This window comes from Arachis hypogaea, chromosome 12 (genome assembly GCF_003086295.3).
Source record: "Arachis hypogaea cultivar Tifrunner chromosome 12, arahy.Tifrunner.gnm2.J5K5, whole genome shotgun sequence".
NCBI lineage: Eukaryota > Viridiplantae > Streptophyta > Magnoliopsida > Fabales > Fabaceae > Arachis > Arachis hypogaea.
Genome location: NC_092047.1, coordinates 60171100 through 60181857, shown reverse-complemented (window position 1 = coordinate 60181857; position 10758 = coordinate 60171100). Strand labels below are relative to the sequence as shown.

Here is a 10758-nt window from a genome sequence, read left to right as displayed (position 1 = left end):
ATTGGAGCTTTAGAGCATAAGATTCCTGGAATTCATATTAAAAATTTTGAATCCTTATTTTTCTTTTTTTTTTTAAAATAATTTTCGAAAAAAAATACAAAAAAATTAGAAAATCATAAAAATCAAAAATATTTTTTGTTTCTTGTTTGAGTCTTGAGTCATGTTATAAGTTTGGTGTCAATTGCATGTGCATCTTGCATTTTTCAAAAATTTTCATGCATTCATAGTGTTCTTCATGATCTTCAAGTTGTTCTTGGTAAGTCTTCTTGTTTGATCTTGATGATTTTTTTTGTTTTGTGTTGTATGGTGTTTTTCATATGCATTCTTGAATTCTTAGTGCCTAAGCATTAAAGAATTCTAAGTTTGGTGTCTTGCATGTTTTCTTTGCATTAAAAATTTTTCAAAAATATGTTCTTGGTGTTCATCTTGATATTCACGGTGTTCTTGGTGTTCATCTTGACATTCATAGCATTCTTGCATACATTCATAGTTTTGATCCAAAATTTTCATGCATTGCATCATTTTAGTGTTTTTCATAAAAATTCAAAAATAAAAAATTATATCTTCCCCTTTTTCCCTCATCAAATTCGAAAATTTGAGTTGACTTTCAAAAAATTTTTAAAATCAAGTTGTTTCTTATGAGTCAAATCAAATTTTCAATTTGAAAATCTTATCTTTTTCAAAATCTTTTTCAAAAATCAAATCTTTTTCGAAATTCTTAGTTATTTTCGAAAATTCCAAAAATATTTTTCAAAAATCTTTTTCTTATTTTATATCAAATTTTCAAAAATAACATAATCAATTAATGTTTTGATTCAAAAATTTGAAGTTTGTTACTTGCTTGTTAAGAAAGATTCAAACTTTAAGTTCTAGAATCATATTTTGTGATTTCTTATGAATCAAGTCATTAATTGAGATTTTAAAAATCAAATCTTTTTCAAAACTAATTTCTAAAATATCTTATTATCTTACCTTTTTCAAAAAGTTGGTTTCAAAATATCTTTTCTAACCTCCTAACTTCTTATCTTTTCAAAATTTGTTTCAACTAACTAACTAACTTTTTGTTTGTTTCTTAACTTTTTCAAAACTACCTAACTAACTCTCTCTCTCTAATTTTCGAAAATATCTTCCCTCTTTTTCAAAAATTTCTTTTTAATTAACTAATTATTTTTATTTTTATTTTTGATTTAAAGATTTTCGAAAAATACTAACATTTTTCAAAAACCATTTTCGAAAATCACTAACTCTTTTTCAAAAATATTTTTCGAAAATTCTCCCTCTCCCATCTTATTCTATTTATTTATTCATATTACTAACATCTCATCTCACATCTCAACCCTCCTCACAGTTGTGTTTCTTCCATTACATTACATTCTTTGTCTCCCCCTCTTCTTCTACTCACACAGGGATCCCTATACTGTGGTATAAAGGATCTCTATTATTATTATTATTTTTCTGTGCCCTCTTCTTTGTCATATGAGCAGGAGCAAGGATAAGAACATTCTTGTGGAAGCAGATCTAGAACCTGAAAGGACTCTGAAAAGAAAACTAAGAGAAGCTAAAATACAACAATCCAGAGATAACCTTTCAGAAATTTTCGAACAGGAAGAGGAGATGGCAGCCGAAAATAATAATAATGTAAGGAAGATGCTTGGTGACTTTACTGCACCAAATTCCAGTTTACATGGAAAAAGCATCTCCATTCCCGCCATTGGAGCAAACAACTTTGAGCTGAAACCTCAATTAGTTTCTCTGATGCAGCAGAACTGCAAGTTTCATGGACTTCCATCTGAAGATCCTTTTCAGTTCTTAACTAAATTCTTGCAGATATGTGATACTGTTAAGACTAATGGAGTAGATCCTGAAGTCTACAGGCTCATGCTTTTCCCTTTTGCTGTAAGAGACAGAGCTAGATTATGGTTGGATTCTCAACCCAAAGACAGCCTGAACTCTTGGGATAAGCTGGTCACGGCTTTCTTAGCCAAGTACTTTCCTCCTCAAAAGCTGAGCAAGCTTAGAGCGGATGTTCAAACCTTCAGACAGAAAGAAGGTGAATCCCTCTATGAAGCTTGGGAGAGATACAAAGGACTGACCAAAAAGTGTCCTTCTAACATGCTTTCAGAATGGACCATCCTGGATATATTCTATGATGGTTTATCTGAGCTATCAAAGATGTCACTGGACACTTCTGCAGGTGGATCCATTCACCTAAAGAAAACGCCTGCAGAAACTCAAGAACTCATTGACATGGTTGCAAATAACTAGTTCATGTACACTTCTGAAAGGAATCCTGTGAATAATGGGACGCCTATGAAGAAGGGAGTTCTTGAAGTTGATACTCTGAATGCCATATTGGCTCAGAATAAAATATTGACTCAGCAAGTCAATATGATCTCTCAGAGTCTGAATGGAATCCAAGCTGCATCCAACAGTACTCAAGAGGCTTCTTATAAAGAAGAAGCTTATGATCCTGAGAACCCTGCAATAGCAGAGGTGAATTATTTAGGTGAACCTTATGGAAACACCTATAACTCATCATGGAGAAATCATCCAAATTTCTCATGGAAGGATCAAAAGCCTCAACAAGGCTTTAATAATGGTGGAAGAAACAGGTTCAACAATAATAAACCTTTTCCATCATCCACTCAGCAACAGACAGAGAACTCTGAACAAAAATGCTTCTAATTTAGCAAATCTAGTCTCTGATCTGTCTAAGGCCACTGTGAGTTTCATGAATGAAACCAGGTCTTCCATTAGAAATTTGGAAGCACAAGTGGGCCAGCTGAGTAAAAAGATCACTGAAATCCCTCCAAGTACTCTCCCAAGCAATACAGAAGAGAATCTAAAAGGAGAGTGCAAGGCCATTGACATAAGCACCATGGCCGAACCCAAGGAAGGAGAGGACGTGAATCCCAAGGAGGAAGACCTCCTGGGACGTCCAGTGATCAATAAGGAGCTTCCCTCTGAGGAACCAAAGGACTCTGAGGCTCATCTAGAGACCATAGAGATTCCATTGAACCTTCTTATGCCCATCATGAGCTCTGATGAGTATTCCTCTTCTGAAGAGAATGAGGATGTTACTAAAGAGCAAACTGCCAAGTTTCTTGGTGCAATCATGAAGCTGAATGCCAAATTATTTGGCATTGATGCTTGGGAAGTTGAACCTCCCTTGTTCATCAATGAACTAAGTGATCTGGATCAACTGACATTGCCTCAGAAGAAACAGGATCCTGGAAAGTTCTTAATACCTTGTACCATAGGCACCATGATCTTTAAGGCTCTGTGTGACCTTGGTTCAGGAATAAATCTCATGCCCCTCTCTGTAATGGAGAAACTGGGAATCTATGAGGTGCAAGCTGCTAAAATCTCATTAGAGATGGCAGACAATTCAAGAAAACAGGCCTATGGACAAGCAGAGGACGTGTTAGTAAAGGTTGAAGGCCTTTACATCCCTGCTGATTTCATAGTCTTTGATACTGGAAAGGAAGAGGATGAATCCATCATCCTAGGAAGACCTTTCCTAGCCACAGCAAGAGTTGTGATTGATGTTGACACAGGTGAACTAGTCCTTCAATTGAATGGGGACTCCCTTGTGTTTACAACTCAAGGTCATCCTTCTGTCAACATAGAGAGGAAGCTTAAAAAGCTTCTCTCAAAACAGAGTCAACCAGAGCCCCCACAGTCAAACTCTAAGTTTGGTGTTGGGAGGCCACAACCAAACTCTAAGTTTGGTGTTGAACTCCCATATCCAAACTCTAAGTTTGGTGTTGGAGAGTCTCAACAATGCTCTGAACATCTGTGAGGCTCCATGAGAGCCCACTGTCAAGCTATTGACATTAAAGAAGCGCTTGTTGGGAGGCAACCCAATGTTTATTTATCTAACTATATTTTTCTTAGTTATATGTCTTTATAGGTTCATGATCATGTGGAGTCACAAAATAAACAAAAAAATCAAAAACGGAATCAAAAACAGTAGAAAAAAAATCACACCCTGGAGGAGCATCTGTCTGGCGTTCAAACGCCAGAACAGAGCATGGTTCTGGCACTGAACGCCCAAAATGGCCAGCATCCTGGCACTGAACGCCCAGAACAAGCATGGTTCTGGCGTTCAACGCCAGAAATGGCAGCAAAGGGGCGTTGAACGCCCAAAATGGCCACCAACCTGGCGCTGAACGCCCAGAGTTGTGTGCAAGGGCATTTTACATGCCTAAATCGGTGCAGGGATGTAAATGCCTTGACACCTCAGGATCTGTGGACCCCACAGGATCCCCACCTACCTCATCATCTCTCTTTCCATTCATGATCATCCCTTCTTTTTTTCCATTTACCACTCACATCCATACACCCACTACCTTCAAAATTCAACATCTCTCTCCCACCCAATCCCACCCATATGGCCGAATACACACTCCCATCCATCTCCTCCATATCTTCTTCATTCTTTCTTCTTTTGCTCGAGGGCGAGCAACATTCTAAGTTTGGTGTGGTAAAAGCATAGCTTTTTTATTTTTCCATAACCATTGATGGCACCTAAGGCCAGAGAAACCTCTAGAAAGAGGAAAGGGAAGACAAAAGCTTCCATCAAGGGTCTATAGCTCAGTGGTAGAACATTTGACTGCAAATCAAGAGATCCCTAAGATACCTCAGGGGATATATTTTCTTCCACACAATTATTGGAAGCAACTAAGGGTGGAACATCAAGAGCACTCCATCATCCTTCATGAAATCAGAGAAGATCTAAAAGCAATGAAGGAGAAGCAACAAAGACAAGGAAGAGACATAGAAGAGCTCAAGGACATCATTGGTTCCTCAAGAAGGAAACGCCACCATCACTAAGGTGGATTCATTCCTTGTTCTTATTTCTTCTGTTTTTCGTTTTCTATGTTATGTGCATATCCATGTTTGTGTCTTCATTACATGATCATTAGTAGTTAGTAACTCTGTCTTAAAGTTATAAATGTCCTATGAATCCATCACCTCTCTTAAATGAAAAATGTTTTAATTCAAAAGAACAAGAAGTACATGAGTTTCGAATTTATCCTTGAACTTAGTTTAATTATATTGATGTGGTGACAATGCTTCTTGTTTTCTGAATGTATGCTTGAACAGTGCATATGTCTTTTGAAGTTGTTTTTTAAGAATGTTAAATATGTTAGCTCTTGAAAGAATGATGACTAGGAGACATGTTATTTGATAATCTGAAAAATCATAAAAATGATTCTTGAAGCAAGAAAAAGCAGCAAAGAACAAAGCTTGCAGAAAAAAAAATAGGCGAAAAAAAAATAGAAAAAAAAGAAAAAGCAAGCAGAAAAAGTCAAAGCTCTTAAAACCAAGATGCAAGAGCAAAAAGCCAATAACCCTTTAAACCAAAAGGCAAGGGCAAATAAAAAGGATCCCAAGGCTTTGAGCATCAGTGGATAGGAGGACCTAAAGGAATAAAATCCTGGTCTAAGCGGCTAAACCAAGCTGTCCCTAACCATGTGCTTGTGGCGTGTAGGTGTCAAGTGAAAACTTGAGACTGAGCGGTTAAAGTCAAGGTCCAAAGCAAAAAAAGAGTGTGCTTAAGAACCCTGGACACCTCTAATTGGGGACTTTAGCAAAGCTGAGTCACAATCTGAAAAGGTTCACCCAATTATGTGTCTGTGGCATTTATGTATCTGGTGGTAATACTGGAAAACAAAGTGCTTAGGGCCACGGCCAAGACTCATAAAGAAGCTGTGTTCAAGAATCATCATACTGAACTAGGAGAGTCAATAACACTATCTGAACTCTGAGTTCCTATAGATGCCAATCATTCTGAACTTCAATGGATAAAGTGAGATGCCAAAACTATTCAAGAGGCAAAAAGCTATAAGTCCCGCTCATTTGATTAAAGCTATGTTTCATTGATAGTTTGGAATTTATAGTATATTCTCTTCTTTTTATCCTATTTGATTTTCAGTTGCTTGGGGACAAGCAACAATTTAAGCTTGGTGTTGTGATGAGTGGATAATTTATACGCTTTTTGACATTGTTTTTAGTATGTTTTTAGTAGGATCTAGTTACTTTTAGGGATGTTTTCATTAGTTTTTATGTTAAATTCACATTTCTGGACTTTACTATGAGTTTGTGTGTTTTTCTGTGATTTCAGGTATTTTCTGGCTGAAATTGAGGGACTTGAGCAGAAATCAGATTCAGAGGTTGAAGAAGGACTGCTGATGTTGTTGGATTCTGACCTCCCTGCACTCAAAGTCGCTTTTCTGGAGCTACAGAACTCGCAATGGCACGCTTCGAATTGCGTTGGAAAGTAGACATCCAGGGCTTTCCAGCAATGTATAATAGTCTATTCTTTGGCCAAGAATAGACGACGCAAACTGGCGCTCAACGCCAGCTCTCTGCCCAATTCTGGCGTCCAGCGCCAGAAAAGGATCCAAAACCAGAGTTGAACGCCAGAAATGGATCAAAACCTGGCGTTCAACTCCACAAATGGCCTCTGCACGTGTAACACTCAAAGCTCAGCCCAAGAACACACCAAGTGGGCCCCGGAAGTGGATTTATGCATCAATTACTTACTCATGTAAACCCTAGTAGCTAGTTTATTATAAATAGGACCTTTTACTATTGTATTAATCATTTTTGATCAGTTGTATGCTATCTTAGATCACGTTTGAGGGCTGGCCTCTCGGCCATGCCTGGACTTTCACTTATGTATTTTTAACGGTAGAGTTTCTACACTCCATAGATTAAGGTGTGGAGCTCTGCTGTTCCTCAAAGATTAATGCAAAGTACTACTGTTTTCTATTCAATTCATCTTGTTTCGCTTCTAAGATATTCATTCGTACTTCAATCTGAATGTGATGAACGTGACAATCATCATCATTCCCTATGAACGCGTGCCTGACAACCACTTCCGTTCTACCTTCGACTGAATGAGTATCTCTTAGATCTCTTAATCAGAATCTTCGTGGCGTAAGCTAGAATGATGGCGGCATTCAAGAGAATCCGGAAAGTCTAAACCTTGTCTGTGGTATTCCGAGTAGGATTCAATGAATGAATGACTGTGACGAGCTCCAAACTCGCCATTGCGGGGCGTTAGTGACAGACGCAAAAGGATAGTAAATCCTATTCCAGCATGATCGAGAACCGACAGATGAATAGTCGTGCCGTGACAGGGTGGTTGACCATTTTCACTGAGAGGATAAGATGAAGCCATTGACAAGGGTGATGCCTCCAGACGATTAGCCGTGCCGTGACAGGGCATTGGATCATTTTCCCGAGAGATGACCGAAAGTAGCCATTGACAATGGTGATGTATCACATAAAGCCAGCCATGGAAAGGAGTAAGACTGATTGGATGAAGATAGCAGGAAAGCAGAGGTTCAGAGGAACGAAAGCATCTCCATTCGCTTATCTGAAATTCTCACCAATGAATTACATAAGTATTTCTATCCCTATTCTATTAATTATTATTCGAAAACACCATTATCAATTTATATCCGCCTAACTGAGATTTGCAAGGTGACCATAGCTTGCTTCATACTAACAATCTCCGTGGGATTCGACCCTTACTCACGTAAGGTAATACTTGGATGAACCAGTGCACTTGCTGGTCAGTTACACGGAATTGTGAACCGTGGTTTTAGCATCATGTTTTTGGCGCCATTATCAGGGAAAGAAAGAGCAATGAACTTTACATAATTAAAGTATAATCACGATTCCGCGTACCAAGTTTTTGGCGCCGTTGTCGGGGATTGTTTGAGTTTGGACAACTAACGGTTCATCTTGTTGCTCAGATTAGGTAATTTTCTTTTTGTTTTCTCTTGAAAAATTTTTCAAAAATATTTCAAAATTTTTCCTTTGTTTTTGAAAAAAAAAATTTCAAAAATAAATTATTCTATGGCTTCAGAATCTTTAAGAATGAATTCTAGTGTTTCATGAAGCATGTTGAAGCCTAGCTGGCTGTAAAGCCATGCCTGTAGGGCATGTCAGGCGTGTCATCTCTGAGTTACATACTAAAGCTTGGCTGGCTATTAAGCCATGCCTGACCCTTTGATTGGAGCTTTAGAGCATAAGATTCCTGGAATTCATATTAAAAATTTTGAATCCTTATTTTTCTTTTTTTTTTTTAAATAATTTTTGAAAAAAAATACAAAAAAATTAGAAAATCATAAAAATCAAAAATATTTTTTGTTTCTTGTTTGAGTCTTGAGTCATGTTATAAGTTTGGTGTCAATTGCATGTGCATCTTGCATTTTTCAAAAATTTTCATGCATTCATAGTGTTCTTCATGATCTTCAAGTTGTTCTTGGTAAGTCTTCTTGTTTGATCTTGATGATTTTTTTGTTTTGTGTTGTATGGTATTTTTCATATGCATTCTTGAATTCTTAGTGCCTAAGCATTAAAGAATTCTAAGTTTGGTGTCTTGCTTGTTTTCTTTGCATTAAAAATTTTTCAAAAATATGTTCTTGGTGTTCATCTTGATATTCACGGTGTTCTTGGTGTTCATCTTGACATTCATAGCATTCTTGCATACATTCATAGTTTTGATCCAAAATTTTCATGCATTGCATCATTTTAGTGTTTTTCATAAAAATTCAAAAATCAAAAATTATATCTTCCCCTTTTTCCCTCATCAAATTCGAAAATTTGAGTTGACTTTTTCAAAAAATTTTTAAAATCAAGTTGTTTCTTATGAGTCAAATCAAATTTTCAATTTGAAAATCTTATCTTTTTCAAAATCTTTTTAAAAAATCAAATCTTTTTCGAAATTCTTAGTTATTTTCGAAAATTCCTAAAATATTTTTCAAAAATCTTTTTCTTATTTTATATCAAATTTTCGAAAATAACATAATCAATTAATGTTTTGATTCAAAAATTTGAAGTTTGTTACTTGCTTGTTAAGAAAGATTCAAACTTTAAGTTCTAGAATCATATCTTGTGATTTCTTATGAATCAAGTCATTAATTGAGATTTTAAAAATCAAATCTTTTTCAAAACTAATTTCTAAAATATCTTCTTATCTTACCTTTTTCAAAAAGTTGGTTTCAAAATATCTTTTCTAACCTCCTAACTTCTTATCTTTTCAAAATTTGTTTCAACTAACTAACTAACTTTTTGTTTGTTTCTTAACTTTTTCAAAACTACCTAACTAACTCTCTCTCTCTAATTTTCGAAAATATCTTCCCTCTTTTTCAAAAATTTCTTTTTAATTAACTAATTATTTTTATTTTTATTTTTGATTTTAAAAATTTTCGAAAAATACTAACATTTTTCAAAAACCATTTTCGAAAATCACTAACTCTTTTTCAAAAATATTTTTCGAAAATTCTCCCTCTCCCATCTTATTCTATTTATTTATTCATATTACTAACATCTCATCTCACATCTCAACCCTCCTCACAGTTGTGTTTCTTCCATTACATTACATTCTTTGTCTCCCCCTCTTCTTCTACTCACACAGGGATCCCTAAACTGTGGTATAAAGGATCTCTATTATTATTATTATTATTTTGTGCCCTCTTCTTTGTCATATGAGCAGGAGCAAGGATAAGAACATTCTTGTGGAAGCAGATCCAGAACCTGAAAGGACTCTGAAAAGGAAACTAAGAGAAGCTAAAATACAACAATCCAGAGATAACCTTTCAGAAATTTTCGAACAGGAAGAGGAGATGGCAGCCGAAAATAATAATAATGTAAGGAAGATGCTTGGTGACTTTACTACACCAAATTCCAGTTTACATGGAAAAAGCATCTCCATTCCTGCCATTGGAGCAAACGACTTTGAGCTGAAACCTCAATTAGTTTCTCTAATGCAGCAGAACTGCAAGTTTCATGGACTTCCATCTGAAGATCCTTTTCAGTTCTTAACTGAATTCTTGCAGATATGTGATACTGTTAAGACTAATGGAGTAGATCCTGAAGTCTACAGGCTCATGCTTTTCCCTTTTGTTGTAAGAGACAGAGCTAGATTATGGTTGGATTCTCAACCCAAAGACAGCCTGAACTCTTGGGATAAGCTGGTCACGGCTTTCTTAGCCAAGTACTTTCCTCCTCAAAAGCTGAGCAAGCTTAGTGCTGATGTTCAAACCTTCAGACAGAAAGAAGGTGAATCCCTCTATGAAGCTTGGGAGAGATACAAAGGACTGACTAAAAAGTGTCCTTCTGACATGCTTTCAGAATGGACCATCCTGGATATATTCTATGATGGTTTATCTGAGCTATCAAAGATGTCATTGGACACTTCTGCAGGTGGATCCATTCACCTAAAGAAAACGCCTGCAGAAGCTCAAGAACTCATTGACATGGTTGCAAATAACCAGTTCATGTACACTTCTGAAAGGAATCCTGTGAATAATGGGACGCCTATGAAGAAAGGAGTTCTTGAAGTTGATACTCTGAATGCCATATTGGCTCAGAACAAAATATTGACTCAGCAAGTCAATATGATCTCTCAGAGTCTGAATGGAATGCAAGCTGCATCCAACAGTACTCAAGAGGCTTCTTATAAAGAAGAAGCTTATGATCCTGAGAACCCTGCAATAGCAGAGGTGAATTACTTAGGTGAACTTTATGGAAACACCTATAACTCATCTTGGAGAAATCATCCAAATTTCTCATGGAAGGATCAAAAGCCTCAACAAGGCTTTAATAATGGTGGAAGAAACAGGTTCAACAATAATAAACCTTTTCCATCATCCACTCAGCAACAGATAGAGAACTTTGAACAAAATGCTTCTAATTTAGCAAATCTAGTCTCTGATCTGTCTAAGGCCACTGTGG

General features: G+C 36.4%; 2 non-coding genes across 2 annotated transcripts; both read right to left on the bottom strand.

Annotated features, from left to right (window-relative positions):
- Positions 1-2010: 2010 nt before the first annotated feature.
- LOC112731887 (small nucleolar RNA R71) lies at positions 2011-2118 on the bottom strand. Its single transcript, XR_003167638.1, has one exon. It is a non-coding gene; the product is annotated as a small nucleolar RNA R71 (small nucleolar RNA).
- Positions 2119-10043: 7925 nt separating this feature from the next.
- LOC112731991 (small nucleolar RNA R71) lies at positions 10044-10151 on the bottom strand. The gene has a single exon (XR_003167734.1). It is a non-coding gene; the product is annotated as a small nucleolar RNA R71 (small nucleolar RNA).
- Between the last annotated feature and the right edge of the window lie 607 nt (positions 10152-10758).